General features: G+C 39.3%; 1 long non-coding RNA gene across 1 annotated transcript in view; it reads left to right on the forward strand.

The window, feature by feature from the left end:
- Positions 1 to 13,345, forward strand: part of LOC145431848 (uncharacterized) — a 16,131-nt gene continuing 2,786 nt past the window's right edge. Inside the window, exon 1 of the long non-coding RNA XR_013912153.1 lies at positions 1 to 126. This is a non-coding gene — a long non-coding RNA (uncharacterized LOC145431848). The remainder of the gene's footprint in view (positions 127 to 13,345) is intronic.

Here is a 13,345-nt window from a genome sequence, read left to right on the forward strand (position 1 = left end):
CAACAAAGCTCTACGTCACCAGGCCTGGCGCCAGGTAAACAATTACTGCAGTTAAATGACACCTGCCATGGATTCTCCTTCATGGATTAGCTTGCTCATGTGAAAGCAGCATTAACCTGGCCTAAGGTAAGGGGGCTGTTTTGTGTGGATGAAGAAAAGTTTCAAATGGACAGGATGGGGTTTAACATTTTCTTAAGTGCCACCTGTCATTTCTTCTTTTTTTTATGTGCCATTGCAACATTTTTTTAAATGGCAGTTTCATGCTCTGAATTTGTCAGTGGCTACTACACAGTTTCATGTGTTTTAAACAATTTTGGCTTATAGACAGATTTTATTGTAATTTTCTGTAATATATTGTTTTGTAGGGAACTATGGTTCACACAGGATATGAACAAACCTGCTGCTGTCAGAGATTTTTTTTTTTGCAATTGGTTTGTAGCCAGGTTATCTAAATACTATCTCCTATTACCTTCCTGCTATTTTATCTCTGTGTAGATTAACAGCTGGTAGCTTTCAGTGCCAGCTACAGTTTCATGCAGTGTCTCTCTTCTAAACCAATCCAAGTGTGACATAAAGTCCTGGAAAAATTGTGCCAGAACTCCTGCTTTGCATTAAAAATGATTTAAAACCATAAATACAGACACAGGAAGATTTTAGAATGTCCACCATGCATAAAAGAAATGGCACAAGGAGGTTATAGGGGCATATTTGATATTTATCTAAGATTTCATATGAGCTGCACTTGTGACGGGATTCTGATTTTTTTTTTTTTAACTATTTAGTGTCCAGAGACTAAACAGGTTTCTGAAATGACAGCATTAATGTACAAAGTATATGAAAATCAAGAACCCCGCCCAAGTGGTCCACTCTATTACTTGTGACTTTTTTCTTTCTTTTTTTCCTGACACTCTCCAAGTCACATCTAAAGCATTTTAAACTCTATATGAGCCCAGACTCTGATTTAAAATAAAATAAAATAAGGAACAGAAAGGGAACATTAATATCTTACCAATATTTATACATCCCTAATACAAACAGTAATTTTTTTTATCATTTCATTACTCTGAAAGCATAAGCATGAGTGGGAAAACAAGGCTTGATTGGCAATTATTGGCTAATTTGCTGCAGCATGATGTGTCGTGTGAACTTAAAGAATCTGAGGAAACTGGACAGCTAGTGGTGGTAAAGAAATTGATTGGCATGAGGACCGAGGAGTCGAGGTATTAAAGAAGAAAACACCTTCTTGCTTCAGAGCCATCTTTTAAAAGTGATCATATAAATACAGTAGGCCCGGCTGTGCCCGTGTGTTGCCCATGTTTCCTGGTTGCTGTAGCTATCAAATGATAGCAGGTGCATTAGCACACCGTTTTTAGTACCATATATACAATGATAACCAACACTATGTTTTGGGTTTTTTTAAGCATGTCTTTGTACATGAAGTATCTAAAACTTTCGGACAGCTGGGATGCACTACAGAGATGTGGTGGAGTAGAAACTTTCCACAAAATAGAAATATTGTTTTACAAACTCCTCTAACAGTGAGGAGAGCTGCATGAGGCCATAAAGGTGCTTTTTATTTTTGAAAGTTCTGAAGAGAAAGAGCTAATTTAACATTGTGTGAGTAGGATTATTTAAAGAAGAGGTGATGGATGAGTATCAGACTGAAGGCAGACATGAGTGTCTGGTTTCTCTCTCTTCCTCTCACCTCATCTACGAGACAAACACTGCACCCTCGGATGATCCCTCGCGGTGTGATATTTATTTCTCTCCAGATGAAAGTCATGAGAGAGTTGATCACCTTACACTGAGCCTAGGTCTGCCTTAAAGACTGCACTGTCTGCAGCGTCCCTGTGAGTGACAAGTAATCAAAGCAAGCAGTTGCTATTAGTAAGCTGATAATGGAGTGTAATAGCAGTAATCATGATGGTTATTTTTAAAGAGATATCAATCCTGTGTTACACCGGTGCTGGGTGATATAACTCCAGGTCAGACTGAGGCCCCGGGCTCTGCCAGTAACGATTCACTTAACACTGGATGGAGTCTGAAACTGGACGCATTTCTCAACCTTGCCATTTTTGAACACAGTGGTTATAATAAATAATGCATCTGGAAATTTGCTTCATCATTATCTGCCCTCCTTTTTTGCACCTCTGCAGCAAATATCCAATTTGTTTTCCTTTCTTAAGGGTCATTGTAGATGATGATATTCTGAGACATTATAGCACCTTAAAAATCTTGTACAGTGATAGCATCACAGCTGCGGAAGATAAGTTCACAGGCATGTTGTTGAAATCAAAATGAAGGCTTCAGAGATGGGTCTGATCTGACCAAGTGAAAACCCCCTAAAACTGAAAAATGGAGCAAAAGCAAAAGAGCCAAAAACTGCACTCAGTGGCTGCTCGAGGCTGACTCCAAAAGCAAATCCATCCCCAGAGACTTCCTGGTTAAAATGACCAACCTTGGGGCATAAAAAAAGCCAGGTCCAATGCATATTAGGCCTGTAATGATAGTTTCCTCCCTTCGTAACCACTGTATAGGGAGCTGATATTTTCTTACTCATACACCTGGACAGTGGAGTTCGCAGTGTGGCTGCTTTGATTGGCAGGTTTCTGGACTGTAGCCAATCACTGCTGGCGTCACCTCTGCTAATTGGAGTAACTGAACTGGACCTCTACACTGTTTTCATGCTGTTTGTGCCATTTGGAGCATTTTTAATGGATTGTCAGACAAATGATATGGTCTGCTGTGTGATTCCATACCATCCAATAAGTCTGTGCATCAGTTTTGAGAGGGGAAATAATTGCATTTGATTAGTTTGTTACTGAGCACTAATTTGCAGGTATCTTGCCTGTTTATGGACGCAGCTTGAGATGATGAAAGAAATCATCATATTGACTTTATTCATAGTGATAGTGTGATTTGTTTTTTTTATGGCCATTTTGAGGATTTTTGTTTCTGTTATTTGACAATAATCGCTGAAACACTGTAGTTTTGTCTGCTTTTCCTGCTTTTTGCTTACTCAGTATTCCTCAAATGAATTAAAATGGTGCTACACTTTAATATCTGTGTAACTGTTAACTAAACAAAGCGCCACAAAGGGAGAATTTGAAGCTTTGGGTAAAATGGCAGCATGAGCAGCATGATTACAGTATTTAATTTAAATACCTCTGAGGAATTAAATCTTCAAAGACCTCATTTACAAAAATATTCCTACATTAATCCTTCCAAACAGTATGCTTGTGTTTATTGGGAATGATGCTGAGCATTAAATAAAAAAAACACAAACTTGGGCCAGAAATCTTACAGAGCTGTGATCTGTGTTTCTTGTTTCCCTTCCCGGCACAAATGAGGTTTTATGCATAATTAGGGACCAAAACAGTAAAGCAAAGATTCAGAAAGACAAGATCACGGTGATGGTCGAGGTAATTGAAGCTAGGCAGCAAATTATTTAGCTCAAGCTCTAACTTGATGTACAAATAATGAGTTATGACCCAACCCCAGACACACACACACGCAGACACACGCACACCCCAATACTCATTTTTCTGCCAGTCACCTCTTGCACGTTTAAATGTACATTTTTAGTATAGCATCCAATGAGTCTAACATGAGGCATAGCAACCTTACTGAAGCTAGTGTTAGCTCAACATGAATACAATGGCAGCAAAGATTAGCTGACCTATTTTGATAAGTAGAAAAGCACAAATGAGACACTTTCTGAAATCTTGAACACAGAAACATCAGATTAGTCAGAAGTTTAGGAATTAGTTTCAAGATGGCAACACGAAAACTTCACAAGTACACCGAAGAAGTTAATGTTGGTTGAGGTGGATACGTTTTGGTAAAATACTGCCGCCTCATGGTGGAAGTCTTCATAAAGTTTTGTATTAAAAATATATATAAGGAGACCTACTTTTCCATATATATATATATATATATAAAAAAAATTTATTTTGAAGGGCTCAAAGTGTGATAGTGAAGGGTCCACCAGACCACTACACAAACACCAGCAGCCTGAACTCTTGATGCAAAACATGTTGAATAAATGAATCTGGTGATTTCAGTTTCATTTGTGTAGCGCCAATTCACAACAACAGTAATCTCAAGGCACCTACTGCAGAGTGAGGAGTCTACAAAGTTAAATGGAAAACTAACAATCTAAAACCCTTTGAGGCCTTGGCAACAGTGGGAAGGAAAAACCCCTTTAAACAGGATGAAGCTTTTTTTTTTTTCTTCCTTCCTCCACTCAAAACAGTCTGACCATTCTCCTCTCACATTTGAAAAACTGGATATTTTCTGCGTTTTGGTCCATTACCTGAAAACTGTAGAGATGGTTGTATGGGGGGAAAAATTCCAGTATGTGAGCAGTTTCTAAATATACTCAGATCAGCTAGTCTAGCTCCAACAACCATGCCTCACTCAGTCATTTAAATTGCTTTTTTTTACCCCACTCTGACTGATGCTTTCACCATGTCTACATGCATAAATGCATTGAGTTGCTGCCATCTCAGGCATACAGCTTGAGTTTTGAGCAAAACAAACCCCGCTCACATGCTCTTCTCAGGGACAGCCAATCAGAAGAAAGTTTGTTAAGCAACTTGTTTCACAAACTGGGGGAACTGAGTCCTTGTTTGACCTATACAGGGATTATTTTGACTTGTAAGTCACGCAGAACTACTCTAGTGGAGTCCATGAATAAAAAAAATGGGAAGACAGACCTTTTTCTGCTCATTTCTATGTGGTTTATCATTCCTATCACATTGTTCATAAAGCTTTCAGTCTCGCAGTGGAAACTGCAAGAGTGCGAAGATGACTTTTCTAGGAGATAAGATCGTTTCCATTTCAAAATAAGGTTTTCTAAGTAACTTGTACATGGGTTCTACTCAAGTCAATATTGATCATCAGTTTTATAAATAAGACCTTCTGTTAGAGTAGACATGTTCCCAGAGCTGTACAGATGTCTCTAGTGCGAGGCCTTAAATTAAATTGGCTTGGAAATGATTTAATTAAATGTTGACACAGTTTTTGAAATTGAAAACCAGAACTGCAGCTCGAATGAAAATTGGAAATGAAATGCTCTAAGCTCATCTGAGCGTCTTTTTTCTTTTTATTGGTACTTTAACTAAATGATCATCACAATGTCCCACCAGAGATGCTCAGTTCATAACAATCAAATATTAAATAGAAGAGTTTCTGTTTCTTTATAGATGTAATATAAAACCAGAACAAGTGGTAATTTATCATGAAGTTTGGTTTAAAGTCTGAAGGACTTTCAATAAATTCAGGCCTGTCAGAAATCATTAACATCAATATAAAGCCGTTGCAGTCTCCAGTCCTCTGGGAAGCTCCGCCTAACGTTATCGTGTGCACCATCCTGCTTAACATTCGTGATGACTGTTCAGCAAATGTGGTTGAAAAAGACGTACTGGCCCTTTATTGGTGCCGGCTGGAGGAAGCAGTAGATATGAGAAGTGAAGAATATTTCATATTCAGAAGCACGCATCAATAGATTGGCGATCTTAACTATTTGATGACTATTGATTTGCGTTTGTTTAAAAGTTTTAAGATTGTCCTTTTTCTGTACTCCACACTGAGGTCATTGCATTTCATTTTGTTTTTTTCTGAGGTATGAGTTGAAACTTTGCAAAGGTCAAGTGGAGAAGCAAAACTGAAAGACTTTTACCTCGCCAAGAAAAATAAATATGAATAGAAAACTGGAATTTAAAGTAATGTTTAACTCTCCATTGAATAAAACACAACATTCATCTAAAATTTGAATGTAAATTGGCGCCCACTCCTGCCAACAAACGTTTTTGGGTTTGTTTGTTTTTTAAGAAAAAAAAATCGTTGTGAATGTTATTTTAAATGGAGATCATCCTTGTTGGAGAACACTGAGGCTGATGGGTGATTAATGAGTCGTTACTGGTGGTTGGCTGTGATTTCTTTAAGCAGCATTTTCATATTAAAGCTTGATGACGCTGGGCTGAAATTACTTCTAGTATAATGGCTGTTTGATAACCACTTATTACCCACACGGCTTAGCTCTCCACGGCACACTCTGCAGAACAGAGTCCAATCAGGAGCTCATTCACAGACGGGCCGGATTCACACCGACACAGAAAATGTTCTTTTGTTATGGTTTTGACTGTGTTAAAGGCTTTCTCTGTGTCCTGGTAAGGCTGAGCGGTTGAACTATTCTGTAAAAATTATCATATGGAGCTGAATGTGAAGTACTTTTTAGTTCACGGTGCACTTGCTAATTATTCTGCAGTGCACACTGATCTCTGTCAGTGTATTATAACACTAGCTAAACATGACTTTCATGTTAAGAAAAGGAAAAAAAGTAAAACTTGGCACGGTCACAGAAACTTGCTGGCACCATGTGGCACCGTTGAAGTAGTTCTCCTTTATCTTTCTTTCTGAGCTATACAGTCCTGTGGTGGAGGGGAGAAAAAAAGGTTTTAACAGGACTCTTTTAACGCCTTTTGAAAGAGATAAGTATCAGCTAACCTGCTAAGCAAGTATACTTGATCAGCAAGTGTGATCACTTCTATAAAACCAGAAGTTTTCATGGTTTGCTGGTTTCGTTCAGGTGTCTGTTAAGGATTGGACCAAAGTCAGACCATGCAATGCTCTGAGGAACTGCAAAAAAAATCCCAAGAGCTATAGCTCAGACTTTTATGATAATACAATTAGATAAAGATTGAACAAGTACGGAGCCCCCCAGGGGACATGGGAGAAAAAAAAATTAGGGAGGAGAAAAAAAAAAATTAGGGAGGAAAAAAAAAATTAAGACGGACTTTTGCGAGCGCTCGCAAAAAGTATTGCGAGCGCTCGCAAAACTCCAACAATGGCGGCAGCTACTTAGTTGTAATATTACTCTTTCTGGGTCACAAAATACACTTTTTTAAGATATTTTGAGGCGTGAATGCAGTTGTGTAAACGTCAGATACCTGCTCGGTTTACAAGACATCACATATTTGCAAAAGAGCTCCGAAGTTTTTGGAGATCTGACACCCACTAGCTCGAAGCTAACGGGAGGTCGAGACCTACTACAGCCGGGAGGAACACCGCTTTCCCGGCACATCGTGCCTCGACCTCCCGGTCGGCTTCGAGCTGGCGGCCTCCGAAGAATGCGGCTAAAACTTTTGCGAGATCTCGCAATACTTTTGCGAGCGCTCGCAATACTTATTGCGAGATCTCGCAAAAGTCCGTCTTAATTTTTTTTTTCCTCCCTAATTTTTTTTTTTTCCTCCGTAATTTTTTTTTTCTCCCATGTCCCCTGGGGGGCTCCGTAAACAAGTACAGCTTGTTTGAAAGCATTGCTGTGAAAAAAGTTGGAACCCTAATATAACATGGCAGACCACTAAATTGATATAACAGAATAGAAGATAGGATAGCCCTTTATTGTCACTGTACAGCAGGAATAAATGTACACAATCAAGAGGGATATGTCGAAACAAGAGAAATGTATACAAAAATAAGCGAAAAGCGCACATTACAGAACAAGTTGCAAAGTGCTTGGAAGTGGTGCAAAGACAAGACTTGGTCTGACTAGAGATCTGCTTTGGACAGATGTTTCATCATTATGCAAAAACTAAACACAGCATATCAAGACAAATGCTTCATGCTAATTGACAAGCATGGTACCAGAGGGGTGAAGATTTGGGTTGTTGCAGCCACAGGACCTGGGAACATCGTAGCCTTTGGTATGAAGAGGAGTTCGTGGTCAACTAAAAGCATTCTAGATTCATATCTCCGGCCATTTCTTCGACAGCTCAAGAATAGAGTCCTGTGAGAACTTCCTGTTTTGCACCTGCAGCTTTATGGTCTTTCTGGATGCCTTTTGATTAGCTGTCCTAGGCTATAAAGAACATGTGTATTGAAGATGCTGTTTAGTCAGGTCTCAGTCCAAAATGTGTGCACTTCCGTGAAGGCCCCTGTACTTAATGTAGAGTTCTCTGCTGGCTGCAGGCGTATTTGAATAAATATTTTTTTTTAATTGCAGCGGGTATACACTGTCTTTGGTGTAAAATATCATCATAGTGTTTGCTGACTGGCGGGACAGCAAATTGTTTATCCTTTAATGAGATAATTACAGATTTAATTAAGATGAGATTTTGCTCACATTACTCGAAACACATTCTTGTTGCAGGAAAATGATTAAAATTGTTTAAATTGTGCTGGTTTATTTTTCTGGGCCTTTGTCAGGGGAATAAACTAACAGCTGAAATCATTCAGATTATGTTCAACAGTGACATGAGGTCTAAACACAGGTAGGTAGCAGCTTTATGGTCCATTAAATCTAAATTGCCAGTTGTCAGTCATTCTCAGGGGGCCACAAGTGTCCTCTTAAATGTAGGCAGATTTCCATTTAAGCTCAATTTCGCACACAGGCGTTGCGATGTTCCAGTGTCAGAGAATAGGCGTGACTCATTGGGATCTCTTGGTGAAGATGTTATAATGGCTGTGGTGTCATTAGGCCATGAGAGAGTTCAGGCTCACGGCACACTCTTCTGTCAGTCAGTATAATTACCGTCTCCCGGGTCCTTTCAAAAGCCTCCTCACCGTCTGCCTGTATAGTTTAGCCTTCACAAACACAAACACAGAGTCAAGAGTCAAAATTTCTTTCAGAAGTTTTCATTATACTTTTTTTTGCCATTAATAGAAACCGGGGTTTATTTTGACTGAAAGAGAGACTCTCTGTGGTACCCATGTAGTCAAAACTGTCATTCAGAGAGACTGTCTGAAACACATCTGGCTGACAGGTGTATAGAACAAGGAAGTCATGGAAACAACGAGCTTGTAGACTCAGTGAATGTAAACTTGGTTCCATTTATGGAAATGCAAAGAGGCTGTGTGGGAGGTCACTATTTTCATTTGTCTAAATTGTAATTGACAAAATGAAGGCCATGACAGCACCCCTCATTTTGATGTTTTCTTAGTGGCAGTTTCTGAGTGGGTGGACACTGAGGGCCCATCCCTGACACTTCATTCCCAGCAGCCCGGTCAGCAGATCAGTGCAAGAGAGCAACGGCTGAAGGGTACAAAAATTTCAAATTAAGTTTAAGGTCACTCAGAAAACTGGTTAGTTTTTCCTACATACATTGTTTTTGTCTCTTCATTAAATCTTGCTGTCAGGACAATAATAAATGTATGTAACCTTTTGGAAAAACTTTGTAGCATTACTACATGTTTACGTGACTCTGTAAATGGTGAGGCTGTTTCACAAACTGCTGGGATTTTTTTCCCCACACAGCCATCTCTGGGATTAATGGTCCCAGTAAACAGCAGTTCTGTTGATGTCAGAGGGTATTGAACTAACAGGTATGCAGAAGAGCACCTCTGAAAGCACAACATGTCAAACCCTGAAGCACTTTGGCAGCAGAACAATCAGTTGGGGTGTCACTTCTCTCAGCTAAGAACAGGAAACTGAATCTACAAGCTTAGCAAAACTGGACGGTGGCAGATTGCCTGGTCTCATAAGTTTCAGTTCCTGCTGTGACATTCAGATGCAATGGTCAAAGTTCAGTATTTAACCACCACAGCCTGCCTGAGTATTGCTGTTGACCATTAGGCACACAAGGTATGACCATATCTTGTGCACCATGTCGCAAAGCTCACATCATCTCAAACTGGTGTCTTAAACATGACAATGAGTTCATTGTACTCAATAGAGCACTTTTGGGATGCAGTGGAATGAGAGCTACACATCATGGATGTGCAGCTAACAAATCCGCAGCAACTGCGTGGCGCTATTTTTTTCAATATGGACCAACATCTCTGAGTAATGTTTCCAGCACCTTTGTTGAAGAATTAAGGCAGTCCACTTCAGCAACATGTACCTAATAAAGTGGCTGGTGAGTGTATGTAAATGGGGGAAAAAAAATCTGTGATCTGTTATTAATCCTGTAACATCAAGTTTATCATATTTGATACCCAAATTTTCAAGGGGTTTCAAGGCTTCTACATCAGTGTGATCTAGAAAAACGTTGGCCGTAGCAAATTCAAACTCCTATTTTTGTCAGAAGGTTCAATAAACACGTTTTCTCCGAGGAAGCCTTGAATGAAAATGTAACTATATGAAGCAATAGAAGCAAATATACCTACAACACCTTGTTGAACCTTTTGTGTACCTTTTTAACCTCTGTGTTTTCAGAAAAACTGAGTTGTCTGATGATGTAATGAAGAGAAGCTTTCAGTGGGCTGCCGCCAAACAAACATGTTCAGCTTTAATTAAATGGTTGAACAGAGCGTGCTCAGTCTTACGGCTGGTCTGTTTCTACTCTTATATATTTATATTTTCCTATGTCTGTGCTCGTCTCTCTTCCACGCTGTTATTTTTGAGTCTCCAGCTTTCTCCCCACAGATCCTCAGCATCTGCTGGACTAGAATAAATTCACTCTTTACTTAAGAAATACTTCATATCCCAAGCGTGTGCATCTGTTGTGTGTCAGCTGGCTGTGTTTGGGTTTTTATTGGGGGGAAAAAAAAACACGAGTCTGGGGTAAATGGGCTTTTATAGTAGATATCCATGTTTTGAGCAGAAATCTCAAACATTAATCACACTTGTCACCAAACTGGAGCATTACATTCGGAATATTTGGGATAATGATCATTTTATTATTACTATTATCATCATTTTACAAATTGCATGTTCTCCCTATGGCTGCATGGATCACTTTAGACAATCGAGCTCTCCACACAGTCCAAAGACATGCATGTTAGGTTAACTAGGGTTGGATGATGTTGATCATGTTAGCTCTGTGATGAGTGGGCAGCCTGTCTAACGTAGACCTGTGTTCTCAGGTGGGATTGGCTCAAGCCACCTGTGACCTTGAATTCGATAAGCAGGTAAGAAAATGGATGGATTTACATGAAATATACCAACATAGAAAAAGTAAAACTGGATGCAGAACGTTTAGCTTTCAGGCCCCGTCTGTAGCTCTGCTTTTAAGATTAGCCATAAAAATGTCCTTTTTGATAAAGCATCTAGTTTACAACCCTTAGCTCCACTGCAATAGGCTTAGGCTGCTGAGGGTTTCCCATGATGCACTCGTTTGCTCTCTGTGTGTTCACACGCCACTGTGCGCTTAATTGTGTTTTTGTCTTGTCCTGTCTTCCTAGCTTCACCCTCAACTGGTTGCAGCAGACGGCTGCTCCTCTCTGGGCCTGATTCTGCCGGAGGTTTCTTCCAGTTAAACGGGGTTTTTCCTTCCCACTGTTGCCAAGTGCTTGCTCTAAGAGGATAGTTTGATTTTCAGGGTTTTTTTTAGTGCCCTGAGGCAGCTGTTGTTGTATAGTTTGGTGCTATATAATGAACAGCTATATGATGAATAGCCAGCATAAATACCACACGCAGGTGAACTAAGCCATAGAATCAGAGTAGCTGTTGCTACCAGTGTTATTCAGTATATTATTATCTCAGTATAATATTATTGCCCAATGTATTAGTTTTTTTTGTTTTGTTTTGTTTTTTAAACATGAAAGAAATGAAAATGAACAGTTTTTAGAGCATCTGTGCAGCATTATTTATTCATTGTATCCTTGGAAACAAGGATGAACATGGCTGTAATGCAGATTCATTCACTTAGAATTTCAGAACTGCATTTCTCAAATCTTCTGACAAAATTTTCGTTATGTGTTATTCTGTTTATACCTGTAATTTTAAGAGATTTAGTTCGGCCAAGGCATCTACAACTATATTTATATTTATAAGGCATTTGGAGTTTGTTAAAGGGAAAGCTTTAAATCTCCTGACATATCCTTCAAGCACCATTTGAGAATAATTTTAGGGCTGCAAGAAATGAGTCACTTCGATTTTGATAAAGCTATTCCATATTTGTGACAAATAAGTGAATTACTCACTTCAAATGTCAGAAAAACACCAATCGCACATCCCAGCTCTCAAGATGACATCTTGATCCAGAAGCAATTACCATATTTTAAAAGCTGAAACAAGAATTTGTTTGTTTTTTTTCTTGATGAATGACAAATGATCAATTAGGACTGTCATATATTCAGTAGATACATCAATGGAGAATTAAAAAAAAAAAAAAAAGTCCCAGCAATATCAAATAGATGAAATTGCAGCTTCTCTTCAGCCTGTTGCTATCAGTCCCTCAGCGTTAATTGTGAGTCTTCACACTCCAAAGCCTCGGGTGGGTAGTGCTGTTATTATCAGAGGAGTGATAGAAGTTTAAAAAAAGAGCATGCCTCTGGGTTATGAAACTGCGATATGCTCAAGAGCTGCTGGGAAAAGTATTAACAAGAATTCGGATGTCAAGCAGCAGAGACACTGAGATCTGCCGCTTACAGAGAGAGACAAACGCTTTACTCTCACACGTTGTCGAGTAGAGAAAGTCATGAAATGAAACCTTTAGCAGGGGCACTAAGATACCAGAAGAGACAAGTGTATGGTACAACTTTGGAGGCAGAAAGCAAAGTGGAGATGAATCCTTAATGAATCATCTGCCAGCTCCGTGGTTTATTTTGATGCCGGCTGTCTTTGAATGAGCCATCTGTTGGGTAAGAGGGAGTTTCTAAGTTGTTGTAAAGGGCAAAGAAACTAGCTGGACAAAAAAAATAGTTTGACTAATGCTTAAGATTGAACAGAAAGAGTGGTAGCGTTTTTAAAAACAGGATTTTTGTTCACCTGGGACTGAGGCGAGTAGTGCACTGATGGAAGGCACGAAGGTTTAGGAGGAAAGTGGAGTTCGCTTCGGGGCAGAGCTGCAATTTTTCATTATTTGGTGACGTTAGTGTCCGAGGGGAGTCTAATGATGCGTTCAACGGGCAAGAAAGAAGGCAGTAAAGTATGAAATTAAGTTTTGCCTGCTTTTGTATCCATTTCTTTGATGTTCACTGGTGAAAAGAAGGAAAAGGAAAGGGGAAAAATCATTTTATTGCCTGTGGGAGAGCATCAGGGAATTGGGGCTCTGAGGACTCAGATGGGGAACATTTTCTAGGATCGTTGCCTTAGATAAATAATCTATAGTCATAAAAATAATCTAATGCTCAAAAGGTATCTTTAGGCAAATTTCTAAAGTCAGAAGTTCTTAAAAAAGACTGACTCCCATGACTATTGGCTCAGGGCATGTTGATTACTCTGAGGTTTTCTCATTAATCTGTTTGTAACGCTGCAAGAGAAAACGTTTTCCAACGATCTGGAAAAATATTTGTGCATTTTCTCTCAGCAGGCTTTTGAAATGAATAGTATCTGAATCTCCCTGGGCCAGCTCTTCTGTAGATGTTAGCTGCCTTTTTTTCTTTTCCCACACTGCTTCAATAATGCTGAGGACGTGAATCCGCTGTGTTCTCTATCCAGTTATGCTTTTACTGCACT

The sequence above is a fragment of the Astatotilapia calliptera genome, chromosome 11, assembly GCF_964374335.1.
Source record: "Astatotilapia calliptera chromosome 11, fAstCal68.1, whole genome shotgun sequence".
NCBI classification, from domain to species: domain Eukaryota; kingdom Metazoa; phylum Chordata; class Actinopteri; order Cichliformes; family Cichlidae; genus Astatotilapia; species Astatotilapia calliptera.